Source organism: Littorina saxatilis, linkage group LG1, assembly GCF_037325665.1.
Source record: "Littorina saxatilis isolate snail1 linkage group LG1, US_GU_Lsax_2.0, whole genome shotgun sequence".
NCBI classification, from domain to species: Eukaryota; Metazoa; Mollusca; class Gastropoda; order Littorinimorpha; family Littorinidae; genus Littorina; species Littorina saxatilis.
This window is the reverse complement of record NC_090245.1, coordinates 101,537,566-101,551,418: the sequence shown is the minus strand read 5'-3', so window position 1 is coordinate 101,551,418 and position 13,853 is coordinate 101,537,566. Positions and strand designations below refer to the sequence as shown.

General features: G+C 39.3%; 1 protein-coding gene across 2 annotated transcripts in view; it reads left to right on the top strand.

The window, feature by feature from the left end:
* The window catches only part of LOC138947869 (dmX-like protein 2), a 128,695-nt gene extending 122,211 nt beyond the window's left edge, over positions 1 to 6,484 (top strand). For both annotated transcript variants that reach the window (XM_070319443.1, XM_070319433.1), the window contains one exon: positions 1 to 6,484. This exon is cut by the window's left edge and continues 2,230 nt beyond it. The gene's annotated coding sequence lies outside the window, so the exon portion shown is untranslated.
* Positions 6,485 to 13,853: the final 7,369 nt, after the last annotated feature.

Genomic DNA, 13,853 nt, shown 5'->3' with positions numbered 1-13,853 from the left:
AAAAATGTCAATTAGTTTCCAGACAACTGTACTGTAATAGTAGATCTAAAAACATAAAGATATTTAGTATGACATACTTTATAACACATCTTTATGATGGAGAGACAGTGACATGACATTAAATCGGATGATGTACATGTACATGGGCGGGGATATAGCTCAGTTGGTAGCGCGCTGGATTTGTATTCAGTTGGCCGCTGTCAGCGTGAGTTCGATCCCAGGTTCGGCGGAAATTTATTTCACAGAGTCAACTTTGTGTGCAGACTCTCTTCGGTGTCCGAACCTCCCCCCGTGTACACTACATTGGGTGTGCACGTTAAAGATCCCACGATTGACAAAAGGGTCTTTCCTGGCAAAATTGCTTAGGCACAGTTAATAATTGTCTACCTATACCCGTGTGACTTGGAATAATAGGCCGTGAAAGGTAAATATGCGCCGAAATGGCTGCAATCTACTGGCCGTATAAAATTTCATCTCACACGGCATCACTGCAGAGCGCCTAGAACTGTACCCACGGAATATGCGCGATATAAGACTCATTGATTGATTGATTGATACTAATGATCTCATCAAGCGAGCACATTTATTTTTCCCCCCGAGTCCTGCAGTCTCATTGCCAGACATTTGTTCAAGTTTAGACGTACATTTGTCATGGTGAAGATTAGAAACAAACTCAGTAGCTTTTAATTCAAACGCCAAATTCTTTTAACCTATTATTGTGTTCTATTAATGTCTCCACTGTTTTTTATTCTGAAAATTCATCATGAGAAAAAGTCAGAGACTGGATATGATCATGGAAAAAAACAGAATAAGATATTAGTTTACAATTTAGGACAGCGCAATGTCTAGGTGCGCTTTTCTTCCTTGAGCTCAAGTGAGATAGTGTAGCCGTCTTTTGATATCAAACAGCTGATAGTCGTGAATTTATATATGCAACTGTGGTTTTCGTTCATGTTTAACTTAACGAATCATTTCCATCACCTGTTATGGTTACTGTTCTTGTTAATTGATTATACAGTATTTATTACTTCTTTGTTATGGTTCTTTGGAGCTGGATGGTGTTTGCAATACACAGAGAATGTTGATGAATTGTTGTAAAAAAAATCTCACGAACCCATGAGGAGCAATAGCTAGAAAAGTGATTGACAAGTAAGGTGAAAAATGTTTGATGCTGTGTGTAGATCATTGCATAGACCGGCCAGTAGAACAGATACATGTTGACCAGCGGATAGATCTGTAGTCTCTTTAGACCTGTAGATCTTGCCTTGACCTTTGAGGTTGTGACATCACAGTTGTGAAATCTTTCAGCCCTGTGTTATTGTTGAGCAAAAATCACAAGCAAATGAACGGATCTATCTGAGCGTTATTTCGTTACCCTGTGATTGGAGTTTTATGAGAATTTGTCAGAAGATTCTGCCTGGCTTTATCTCAAAGTGTTTCTTTGTTGTTATGAGTTTACTTCCAAGGTAAAGGACAGGTGATTTCACTCACTGTGCATGCTGTAGTTGAATACTCTCCAACAGAGGTTCACGTTTTAGACTAGATTTAACAGTAAATACGCCCCCCCGCGGGTTAGGGGGAGTCCCATATTGGTTGGGACGAGAAAGAATTTACCCGATGCTCCCCAGCATGTCGTAAGAGGCGACTAACGGATTCTGTTTCTCCTTTTACCCTTGTTAAGTGTTTCTTGTATAGAATATAGTCAATGTTTGTACAGATTTTAGTCAAGCAGTATGTAAGAAATGTTAAGTCCTTTGTACTGGAAACTTGCATTCTCCCAGTAAGGTAATATATTGTACTACGTTGCAAGCCCCTGGAGCAAATTTTTGATTAGTGCTTTTGTGAACAAGAAACAATTGACAAGTGGCTCTATCCCATCACCCCCCTTCCCTCCGTCGCGATATAACCTTCAACGGTTGAAAACGACGTTAAACACCAAATAAAGAAAGAAAGAAACAGTAGATACGACTAGTTGCTTGAAGGTTAGAAATAAACCAATAGAGTAAAATAATAATATCTTAAGCTTCTAGCTAATTAATTTTGACTAGTATAGCACAGGTTAGCCTTGCTTTAATGCAGATATCATGTCGAACATTCACTCATGTTTGAGTGGTAGAATGATGCTGGTAGTTAGTGGACGTGATTTTAATTTGCGCTAACTGTGTGCGTGTCCATTGGGTGCAATGAAATGTTTGTGATGCGCACATGGGTGCCGCAGCTCACAACTTCCATATCTACATGCAAATTGCAATTGTATACTTCACGTTCGTGAGTCATTCATCAGTGTTTATTAAAGTACTGACACATGACATTCGTTTATAAGCCATTCATGATTGTTTACACTACAGTACAGTTCAACCTGTCGACAGCAAGAACTCACCGGACCGACCAAAAATGCTCGTTATAGACAGGTGGTCGCCATAGGAATTTGAACTGTAGAGGGGGAAAAAAACAACTTGTCGGGAAATTGTTCAGGGTGGTCGTAATTGTCTGTAACAAGCACTCACGGGACCGACCCAAAATGGTCGTTACAGACAGGTGGTCGCCATAGGAATTTGAACTGTAGAGGGGGAAAAAAACAACTTGTCGAGAAATTGTTCAGGGTGGTCGTAATTGTCTGCAACAAGCACTCACGGGACCGACGAAAAATGCTCGTTACAGACAGGTGGTCGCCATAGGAATTTGAACTGTAGAGGGGGAAAAAAACAACTTGTCGGGAAATTGTTCAGGGTGGTCGTAATTGTCTGTAACAAGCACTCACAGGACCGACCCAAAATGGTCGTTAATAGACAGGTGGTCGCCATAGGAATTTGAATTATTTTTTGGGAAAAAAACAACTTGTCAGGAATTTTTCAGGGTGGTGGTAATTGGGAGGTGGTCTTCAAGGCAGGTTTGTGTGTACTGGCACATTTTTATGTATGGTCATTATTCAATATCACAATGAGAGTCATACTTTATCACTTTGCTTTCCGTGCATATTCCGTGTTTTTCAGTATTTTTGGCTCTTTAAATCTGAGTTTTCATCATGCACTAAACAAAAATAAACAGAAAACATCTTGTCAGCTGTTACAGCAGTCAGGAGCATAACTTTTGGCATGTCCATAAAAACCACGTAAATGTTTCATCATATTGATCATTGTTTGATGGAAGCTGTTTCTGTGTGATGATGAGATGATGTTGATGATTGCATGCATGTCCCTATCTGGACACACACGCACATCTACTTTATGTTAGAAATGTTGTGGTCATTCTCATTGTTAGTGGGTGTATGATGTTTAGAAAATGATCGTCCGCTCATACATAAAACAGCAACAAAGAAGGAGCAGGAAGAAAAGCAATTCCATTAAAAATGATATTAGTTATGTAAGGTTTTGTTGTCCACTGAGCATTAATTAATATATGCTGATTTTTTCCCCATTTGTAGCTCATTAACAATTGTTTCGAAATAACATTCCAATGTAAAATGTGCTGATTCAAGACTTGTAATTGTATAATATTCAACACGGCCCAGACATTGAATTCTTTCTGTGATTGATACAATGTTTTATAGATGTTGTTTTGCAATGATTCTAGCAAGAAGTAGGACACTGATGTAGGAACAGAACTTATCACCAGTAATTCTGTTTTTGCAAGTAAACACTCAGCTTTATTCCGAGTCTGTTAGAGCTTGCAATGTAACTGCTGAAATAACTGAATGAAAGAACGTAGATGGTCTCATGAGTTTTGCTTATTAGAGTTGTATGGGGCTGTTGTAAACAAACGTGTGGCAATGATATATTGTCATAATACTTGTACTTAAACTGAACAACCAGTGCGGTGATGATATTAATTGTTGTTTAATGTGATTATGGGTTATGACACTTGGTTGTGCTTATAATTCAAAGCACATGAGATGATTGCATAAGAACATTAAGAATAAATGCACGATGCACAGTATGTTTGCACTCATATCTATATTAAAACACATAAACCATTTTCATTTTTATTTGTATATAATATATACAGATCATTATATACAGATCATGCTAAGCTTTGGAACTAGACACACTGCTCTTAAGAGCTTGACAGAGAACATGCATGTTCTCTTTTCCTTACGGTTGTGGTTATAGCCCGTCATGCGCAGTGAGTGGGCAGATACGATTTGATGCGAAGAAATGTCGACTTTGACGTGTCTTTTTGCTTGACAATGGGGGGTGGTGGAGCCGGAAGGTGTCGAAATTATAAAGTACAGTTGAACCTGCCTATTACAACCATCAGGTGGTCGCAATGGAAAGTGCAAATTGGGACGATAAAGGGTGAGTAACGTGAATTGAATAGAACACGGCACATTAGTTAAATTAACCATTACTGCTTATGAGGCTGTTTAAAGTCTTGTCTTTTGGGACATTCGCACTGAGCTGACGTCTAAAGGTATAGCAAAAAAAACTAGTCGGGGATCCTTTGGGGTGGTCTTTGTGGCAGGTTCGACGTTCAGCTTTATTCAGTCTGTTAAGGCTTGCAATGTAACTGCTAATGTAACTGAATGAACGAACATAGATGGTCTCATGGTCTCAAATACCATGGTAGAATGATGTTCACAAAAGATTTGATTTTAATGAGCACGTGTGTTTTAAGCGAGTGTGGTTTGTGGGCTTGGGATCTGTCGCCTGTAACGTGAAGCAGGGAGAGTCTGATCAGCGCCTTGTGATAAATGTACACTGCATGTATTTGTGATACTTTCAAGAAAACCCAAATCTCTCTGTCATCTACCATTCCGTTACTGATTTGCCTGTATGTAATTATGTTGTAATGTGATTGGTCATTACTTCGTTGTGATTTACCGGGAACCCATTTGCTATTTTTCCTCATCTGATTTGTGAGCTGAATTTGTTCTAATCTAGTCGAATGTAATCTATACGCCATTATTTTCATTTCATGCTTTGAAGAATGTTGATGTGAGAAAGAAAAACGTAGGCTGGTTGTCTACGCTGAATATCTGTAGGAGAAAAAGTGAGGAAGCAGATTGCTGGAAGTATAACATAAATGTACTCATTTATCATTTAAGTCATTATGTCAATGTCATAATACCAGTTTGAATGTGATATTCCATGCTATGTATTTATTTGATAAATATAAGTGGGTTTTGATTTGTTGTTATGTTCTTCTGCTGCAATCCAGGTTTCCCAATTGCTTCGTTTCCGGCCGATTTATGTGGAGCACGTGATGCGCACACAAAATATTGGCGGTCTAAAAGTGTCGTCTGCGCAATGATCGCGGCGGCTTTCTTGACCGCCAAGGACGACCACGCACGTTGTGAGACGTCATTCGGTAGACCTCAATATGGCCAGCCTTTCGAAAAAGACGTATCTGAGTACCTGAGTAAGACCTTCTGTCAGCTTCAAGTTTTCTTCGCTTTGCTAAGTGTATGTTTTAAGAATTGATAGTTGTCAGTCGTGGTCTTCTTGCAGAACAAATGTGACCCTCCACCACGGAATGAGTCGCATGTCACCTCGCGCGGTTCTGCGCTAGGCTTAATATAAGTCTGGGGGGTGTCAGGTATCAGTGTGAGGGTCACCTTAGTCACAGGCTTATAACTCAAACAGTTTTCGCTCTTTTCTAAAACGGGTTTCACCACTGGATAGAGCATAAAAAACTCTTTAGGAAAATGTAAAAATATGAAAATCATGCAAAGGTGACATGCGACTCATTCCGTGGTGGAGGGTCACAAATGGTCGAGTATGTAGAACAGACCCAAAGGACCAATTAAATGGGATGTGTGATGTCATATGAAATTTTTCCATGTTATTGGAATAAATGTTGTTATGTATGGTGGATGTAACTTTTTAAAACTTCTTTGTTAGTTTGTCCTTTTGGCTGATCTTTGTGTGGAAGAACAGAAACCTGAAGAAAAAATTAATCTTGAAGACCTGCATGATGACCATGGATGATGTGTGATTTACAAAATCTTTTCACTGTGTGATTTTTTTTCTCTCTGTAGAAACTAATTAGACCGTTTAACTCAAAAGTAGTATTTTTCTCATGTTTCTTTAGGCTGAGCTTTTGGTGCTTCATTAGCAGAAAACTGGACATGCAATGGCTGAAATACAGTAAAGGTAAAGCATCATTCAACTTGACAGTTACACAAGAACAGAAAAAATGACAACAGCTAAGAATAGATTGGGAATTTAAGAGACTGTCCAACATGAGTGCATGGATAATCTACTAAATGTCATGTTTTTTTCTGACCTATAAGAGTGTTTTTGTGTGAAATGTTAAGTTATATTTTCTTTTTGATTTCTGAATGTGTGAATTGCTGGGAAAGATTCTTTACATGCATATAGTGTGTTTATTCAGTGTTTGTGCATCATACTTTTCAGAAGATTGTGTATCTATAGAGTTGTAAATAGATTTGTGAGAGGTGTACATCACTACATGTAGCTGTTTTTAAATCAGGCTTGCTCATTCTTGTTTCATTCGAAAATAGTGAATAAATCTCTTTACTGGCTGTGTGTGTGTGTGTGTGTGTGTGTGTGTGTGTGTGTGTGTGTGTGTGTGTGTGTGTGTGTGTGTGTGTGTGTGTGTGGTGTGCGTGTGTGTGGTGAGAGTGCTTGTATGCATTTGTGTGTGTGTTTGTGTGTATCATTTCATACCAGTTTGATTTTAAGAAAAGCGAATCAAGGTAGTGATGAATTTTTGTTTGTTTTTCAGGCCTATATCAATAATTATTATACTGCAAACCAGGACAGATGCATCTAAGCTTTTACACACACATATACTTCAAGCATGCTATCACACCTGGCTGCTTCCATTAGAGTGTAACACACACACATACACACACACTGACGCACACACACATGTATATGCACATACACACACACACACACACGCAACTACACATACATACACACTGACGCACACACACACATGGATAATTATGCACACACACACACACACACGCAACTACACATACACACACACTGACGCACACACACATGTATATGCACACACACACACACACGCAACTACACATACACACACACTGACGCACACACACACATGTATATGCACACACACACACACTGACACACACACATGTATATGAACCCGCCACACACTCGTACACAAACACACCATGTTTGGTCAACATTTCTTTATTTTCGACAATTTGGGTTGATAAACCAAGAATACGAGACAATGAATGAACATCTACTGGGCTATTGCACAACAAGGATGATTACACTGGCTTCGTGTATTGGTTGATTTTTTAAATATATATATATATATATATATATTTATATACAATATATTACCACAGGACAACACCACAGCACACGCTCAATTTTTTTGGGATGGATTACATTTTGGCGCATCTTGACAGCATTTTACCTGATTTGAAACGAAAAGTAATACATTTAGATTAAAAAAAAGTAACGATTTCGAGACGATTAAGCTTTCAAAATTCTTCGTACGTGTGTTTAAAGCAGCTAGTATTCAAGGAATGATCTAATAGTGCTTCCATATACACGCCAGAACCCTCCACCACGAAATGAGTTGCATGTCACCTCGCGCGGTTCTGCGTTAGGCTTAATATAAGTCCGGGGAGTGTCTGGTAACAGTGTGAGGGTCACCTTAGTCACAGGCTTATAACTCATAACAGTTTTCGCTCTTTTTTAAAACGGTTTTCACCACTGGATAGAGCATAAAAAACTCTGCAGGAAAATGTAAAAATATGAAAATCATGCAAAGGTGACATGCGACTCATTTCGTGGTGGAGGGTCACACATTTTTGAGGATGAACGTGCATTAGGCCATAACAAACAAAAGATAAATTTAAAAAAAAAACACTACCCAAAAAACACTCCAGGACCAAATCAGCAAATTTATCACTTTCTCTCAGCACATGTCATGGCCTTGATGAGCCCGCTGGGAATAATGTGATGCCTTTCTTGTTTAAGGCTCAAGCTAGTCTACCCTTGTAAAAGTAATACAAGTTTTTCTTGAGTGATTTTTCTCTGGAAGTTCATGGAGTAATAAAGCCCATAATTAAAGAAATAATTAAAAACAAAGATAGGGCATAACGCGCTTAGTTCTAGCTAAGGCAAAAACAAAAACAAATGTTGCGAGTGCCGTTGGACGACCAATTGAGGATGAAAGTGGGTTAATTAGGCCCTAAAAAGTTAAAACCACAAAACACAAACAACACTCCAGGAACCAATCAGCCCATCGACCACTTTTACAGTTCACGGCCCTGTTGAGCCAGTTACCAATAATGTGATGCCTTTGTTTCTTAAGGCTCAAGTCTACCCCTTGTAAAAGTAATAATTTATTATATGCATTGATCATTACTTCGCCGGCATTTTGCAAGCGAGTATCCACACGATCTTGAGATAAGTTCATTATCTGTTTCATAAGTGTCTGTCTGTCTGTCTGTCTGTCTGTCTGTCTGTCTGTCTGTCTGTCTGTCTACGTCAAAGACCTTTAGGTCGACGTACCAGTAAATGTAACGTTTTGTTTTATCTATAATAAACGTTCCAATTACCTACCATTCTTGTTTTTTTTATTCTTTCATTTAAAAAAATAAATATGCATGCAGGCAAGCAGAGGTTATAAAACAAACGTCTCAACCAAGGAAGGGCATATATCTCCGTAAAATCCCCAATAAAGTTTGTATCCCACGCGTACTAATGAATAGTTTTCTTAAGTATTGAACCTTTACTTTGGACCATTTTAAAGTTATCTTCGCAATTACGGTATGCAGGTTTTAAACGTTACTGATCCGAAAACATCGTGAGCCAAATTCAACACTAACATGATTTTTATGCCGACATATCTACACCCACAAATCGTGAACAACACAATCATGTAGAACAATTAAGTCACGAAACATCAATAAAGACATATCCATTTAGCAATATTAAGAGGCTTGACTCTGAAGCCTTAAGATTAAAATATCGTCAGAATGGTCAACGATCAACACATTCGTATCAATAATAAATTAACGTTTTGTGATTTTGTACATATTACACAATAGTCCGAGTCAAATAGCTCTCATGGGCTATATACACGTCAGTGACATCTGCGGAACAATTAAGAACAGATGTTAAATTCTTTAACTGCATGGAAGCAGATATCTTATTCAGTCCGCCCTGATATGGCCCTTCGTGGTCGGCTGGGCGTTAAGCAAACAAACAAACAAACAAATCTTATTCAGTTTGATAGTGCATGCTACCAAGCACATAGGCCTACCAATGATCAAGAAAGGAAAACAGCTTCGTGTTCGTGAAATTCTCATACGGTCTGCTTCGTCAACCATCAGCTCGTGCGGTTTTAACGCAGCTTCTTCTTCGAAATGGACGTATGTGTAGGTGTGTGTCGTATAATTATTGAACACGGATAATAACTCTTAAACTGTTTGATTTATGATTGATTCATGATCGATTTACAAGATGTTCTACACGACATATGCACATTAAAATGCATGGCAATGCTTATTCACAATGACATTGGACCTGCCAATGATCTTGATCTCTTGTCAATTTTTGTGGCTTCTGAAATTTGCTTGCCCATGAGATTTAATTCTTGTGGATACCATGCTAGTCAATTTTTTCTTTCTAAGTTTTTTTGAATGCTCACAGGTGGGCGGTCAACGCCCACACCTTTGATATTGTGTACATAAATGATGATATTTTATTGAGGCTTTATTGATGCATAATATGATAATCTCTAGTCAGAATGAATGACTGATTTGCTTGATGTAAATATATGAGAAAGTGTGAAAATGAGATGTTATCCCCTTTTTAGGTCTACTTGGCCAGTTAAATGCTTTGTGGGATTTTTGTGTTTGGTGGTCCCGCTAGCAGGTGAATGTGAGAAGTACGGTTTATATAACCGCGTGATTTTTTTAACCATGTACAGCGGGACCACCTTATATTTTTTATAATGTATATACAAGTCTGATCTCCGTCGCTTTAAAAAAAATAAAGCGTCCTTTATCTATCACAAATTTGGTGTGAGTCTGAGTTTGTTGCATAAATGATTTTATGTGAGCTTGCGAACATAAACAGGTACACGTGTTTTACATGACATTACCACCATGACGAGTTTAGATATTTACAGACATTTCGAACACTTGTATCTATCAGAGATAGACTCTCCCTCTCGGTTGTGAGTCAAGCTCGTATACCAGCCTACTATATCACCTAGAAACTTAAAGGTGATGATTATAATCTTCTTCGACGACTTATCTTTTGTCAGTAACAATTCTGCTGATAGTTCTACGATCACAGAACAGCTCCTATATACAATCATTACACCAAGTGACACAATTTCAACTCAGTTATTAAACCTCGCAGCTTTCTAACACAGTTTTAACACAGTGGAGCTGATTAAAATTACACATAATAAATTACACATAATAAAGTACAACATAATAAATTACACATAATAAATTACACATACAGGTACATCATCAAAGCAGACCAGCGTTTCAAACGTCATGCAAAACAATGTGTTTATACCTCAACATACAGCTCGCTCTCTCTCTCTCTCTCTCTCTCTCTCTCTCTCTCTCTCTCTCTCTCTCTCTCTCTCTCTCTCTCTCTCTCTCTCTCTCTCTCTCTCTCTCTCTCTCTCTCTCTCTCTCTCTCTCTCTCTCTGTTTCGGAGCTGCTGGCAAGAAGGAAGTTCAGTCTTTATGAGGGGTGTCATTTTCAGACTGACGTCAATATAAACAGAAATTCAATCATGACCAGAAATCAATTTGAGGGATGACAACAATTTGCAGAAGAAATCGCCAAAAAAAGTGGCAATGATTGGGGGTGAGTGATTGGGGGGAGGGCAGAAACGTGAACACCTGAAAGGGAGATTCGGCGCTGTGTTGATAAAATATATACAAAGGCATTGTCATGCAATAGGCAAGTCAGTTTTAGAGGCCTTTACGCTTTTTCGGCAAAACGCTGCCGATTAAGGCCCTGTCACACTGGGATAGAGCCTCCGAACGTGTAACGGATGACATATTTGTTTATCCGGTGATGTTCGTCAATGTTCGTTTTATGTTCGTTTTATGTCCGTTTTATGTTCGGAACATTCGTTTCATGTCATGTGATGTGCGGTGTGTCCGCCTGCATCCGTTAGAAAGTTTTGTGCATGCACAAAACTTGAAATGGACAGTGTCGAACAAGAATATTCGTTGGCTGTCCTGTGCATGTCCGTTCTGTCCTGTATATCTCCTGTCAGTGTTCGTAATTCCTTCGTTTATATGCTGTAGGTGTACGGGGGGGATACGTTATCCAGTCCGTAGATGGAACTTGAACGCATACGCCACGCATTAACCGGACCTTAAACGAACACCTAACGGACAAACACGTTGTTGTTTCCTGCACGCGCCCGTTGATGTCCGTTATGTGTTCGGTTTGTCCGGAATGAATCCTGTGCGCGTTCTGATTGGCCGGTTCATGTTCGTTTGTTTTTCGTCAATCATTCGGAGATACTCCTTTGCTGGTTGAACTGTAGCCGTGCGTTACATGTTCGTTACCGGTACGTTTCAACCGTTCCATGTTCGGTGCAAATACGGCCGTGGTTTGGATTTTTCCACCGGACTGACCACTTTGCCAACGGATAAACAAATATGCCATCCGTTTCACGTTCGGAGGCTCTATCCTGTCAAGTGTGACAGGGGCATTACGCGAAATGGGCAAAAATGTTGCCGATTCCGCGAAATGGGCAATTCCGTGAACTGACTCTGCACGACACACGCACTGAAATATTTTGACTTTTCTTTGGGGGAAAAAATTTGCAAACCCATCACCAGAGGCAAGCGTGCGAGAGAGCAGTGAAAACTGAGCAAGGTCTGTTGAACAAAGTTTTTATACAAACAAGAAGGTATTTATCCTAGTGAACGGACACTGTATAACAAACACATCGAGCCTCATTATGCATTGTGACGCCATTATTGCTGGAGTCCCACATATCAGCGGCGATTGTTTGCTTCACTGTTTCGAAGGGGCGCAATTCCTCCACAACAAAAATTAATTTAAGGAAATAAACTTATAGCTTGTGTTGAAATAAAATTAAAAAAATTAAATACTGTGACACGACAGAGTTATCACCGTAACAGCGTCCATTCAAAAAGACGAACTGATCTTCGAGCGTCGGCGAAAAAACGCCGTCAGCGTGAGCAAAAAAACGTGAAGACTCAAAGGCTACCCTCGCGTACAAGTTCAGTGGACACATAAATTCAGACAAAGTCTGATGGTGAAAGCGAGTGTGCTCTTAATTTTGTTTTCAATTTCTCCAAAATCAGATGCTCCGATGGATTGTCTGGTGTTCAAGTCTGATGGTGAAAGCGGCGAGTGTGCTCTTAATTTTGTTTTCAATTTCTCCAAAACCAGATGCTCCGATGGATTGCCTGGTGTCGATGTCTCTTTGTTATCAATTTCTCATAGAGCTGACACTACGCTGGATTGCTTGCCTGTCTCTTTGTTATCAATTTCTCATAGAGCTGACACTATGCTGGATTGCTTGCCTGTCTCTTTGTTATTAATTTCTCATAGAGCTGACACTATGCTGGATTGCTTGCCTGTCTCTTTGTTATCAATTTCTCATAGAGCTGACACTATGCTGGATTGCTTGCCTGTCTCTTTGTTATCAATTTCTCATAGAGCTGACACTATGCTGGATTGCTTGCCTGTCTCTTTGTTATCAATTTCTCATAGAGCTGACACTATGCTGGATTGCTTGCCTGTCTCTTTGTTATCAATTTCTCATAGAGCTGACGCTACGCTGGATTGCTTGCCTGTCTCTTTGTTATCAATTTCTCATAGAGCTGACACTATGCTGGATTGCTTGCCTGTCTCTTTGTTATCAATTTCTCATAGAGCTGACACTATGCTGGATTGCTTGCCTGTCTCTTTGTTATCAATTTCTCATAGAGCTGACACTATGCTGGATTGCTTGCCTGTCTCTTTGTTATTAATTTCTCATAGAGCTGACACTATGCTGGATTGCTTGCCTGTCTCTTTGTTATCAATTTCTCATAGAGCTGACACTATGCTGGATTGCTTGCCTGTCTCTTTGTTATTAATTTCTCATAGAGCTGACACTATGCTGGATTGCTTGCCTGTCTCTTTGTTATTAATTTCTCATAGAGCTGACACTATGCTGGATTGCTTGCCTGTCTCTTTGTTATCAATTTCTCATAGAGCTGACACTATGCTGGATTGCTTGCCTGTCTCTTTGTTATCAATTTCTCATAGAGCTGACACTATGCTGGATTGCTTGCCTGTCTCTTTGTTATCAATTTCTCATAGAGCTGACACTATGCTGGATTGCTTGCCTGTCTCTTTGTTATTAATTTCTCATAGAGCTGACACTATGCTGGATTGCTTGCCTGTCTCTTTGTTATTAATTTCTCATAGAGCTGACGCTACGCTGGATTGCTTGCCCGTCTCTTTGTTATCAATTTCTCATAGATCTGATGCTACGCTGGATTGCTTGCCCGTCTCTTTGTTATCAATTTCTCATAGATCTGACGCTACGCTGGATTGCTTGCCTTTCATGCCAAAAACACATTGTGAAAACTTGAAACACTGGTGAGGTCGATTCGTGTGTTACAGCATCAGCTGCAGCATATTCATAAGACATGTGCTTGTTGGACACTTTGACACGCACAATGAAAACTTCATCATCACAACATTTAGATTATAGACAACTGGCTTCTGTCGAGTAACGAGTAGCGAGTCCATGTTGGTGTCATACATCATTTTACACGTACGTTTTACAATGAACAAACGGAGGACGATTTTTTTTTTTACATGAATAACATGATACACAACACATTGTAATCATTTACGGTATGTTTTGTCGTGATTTTCGCGT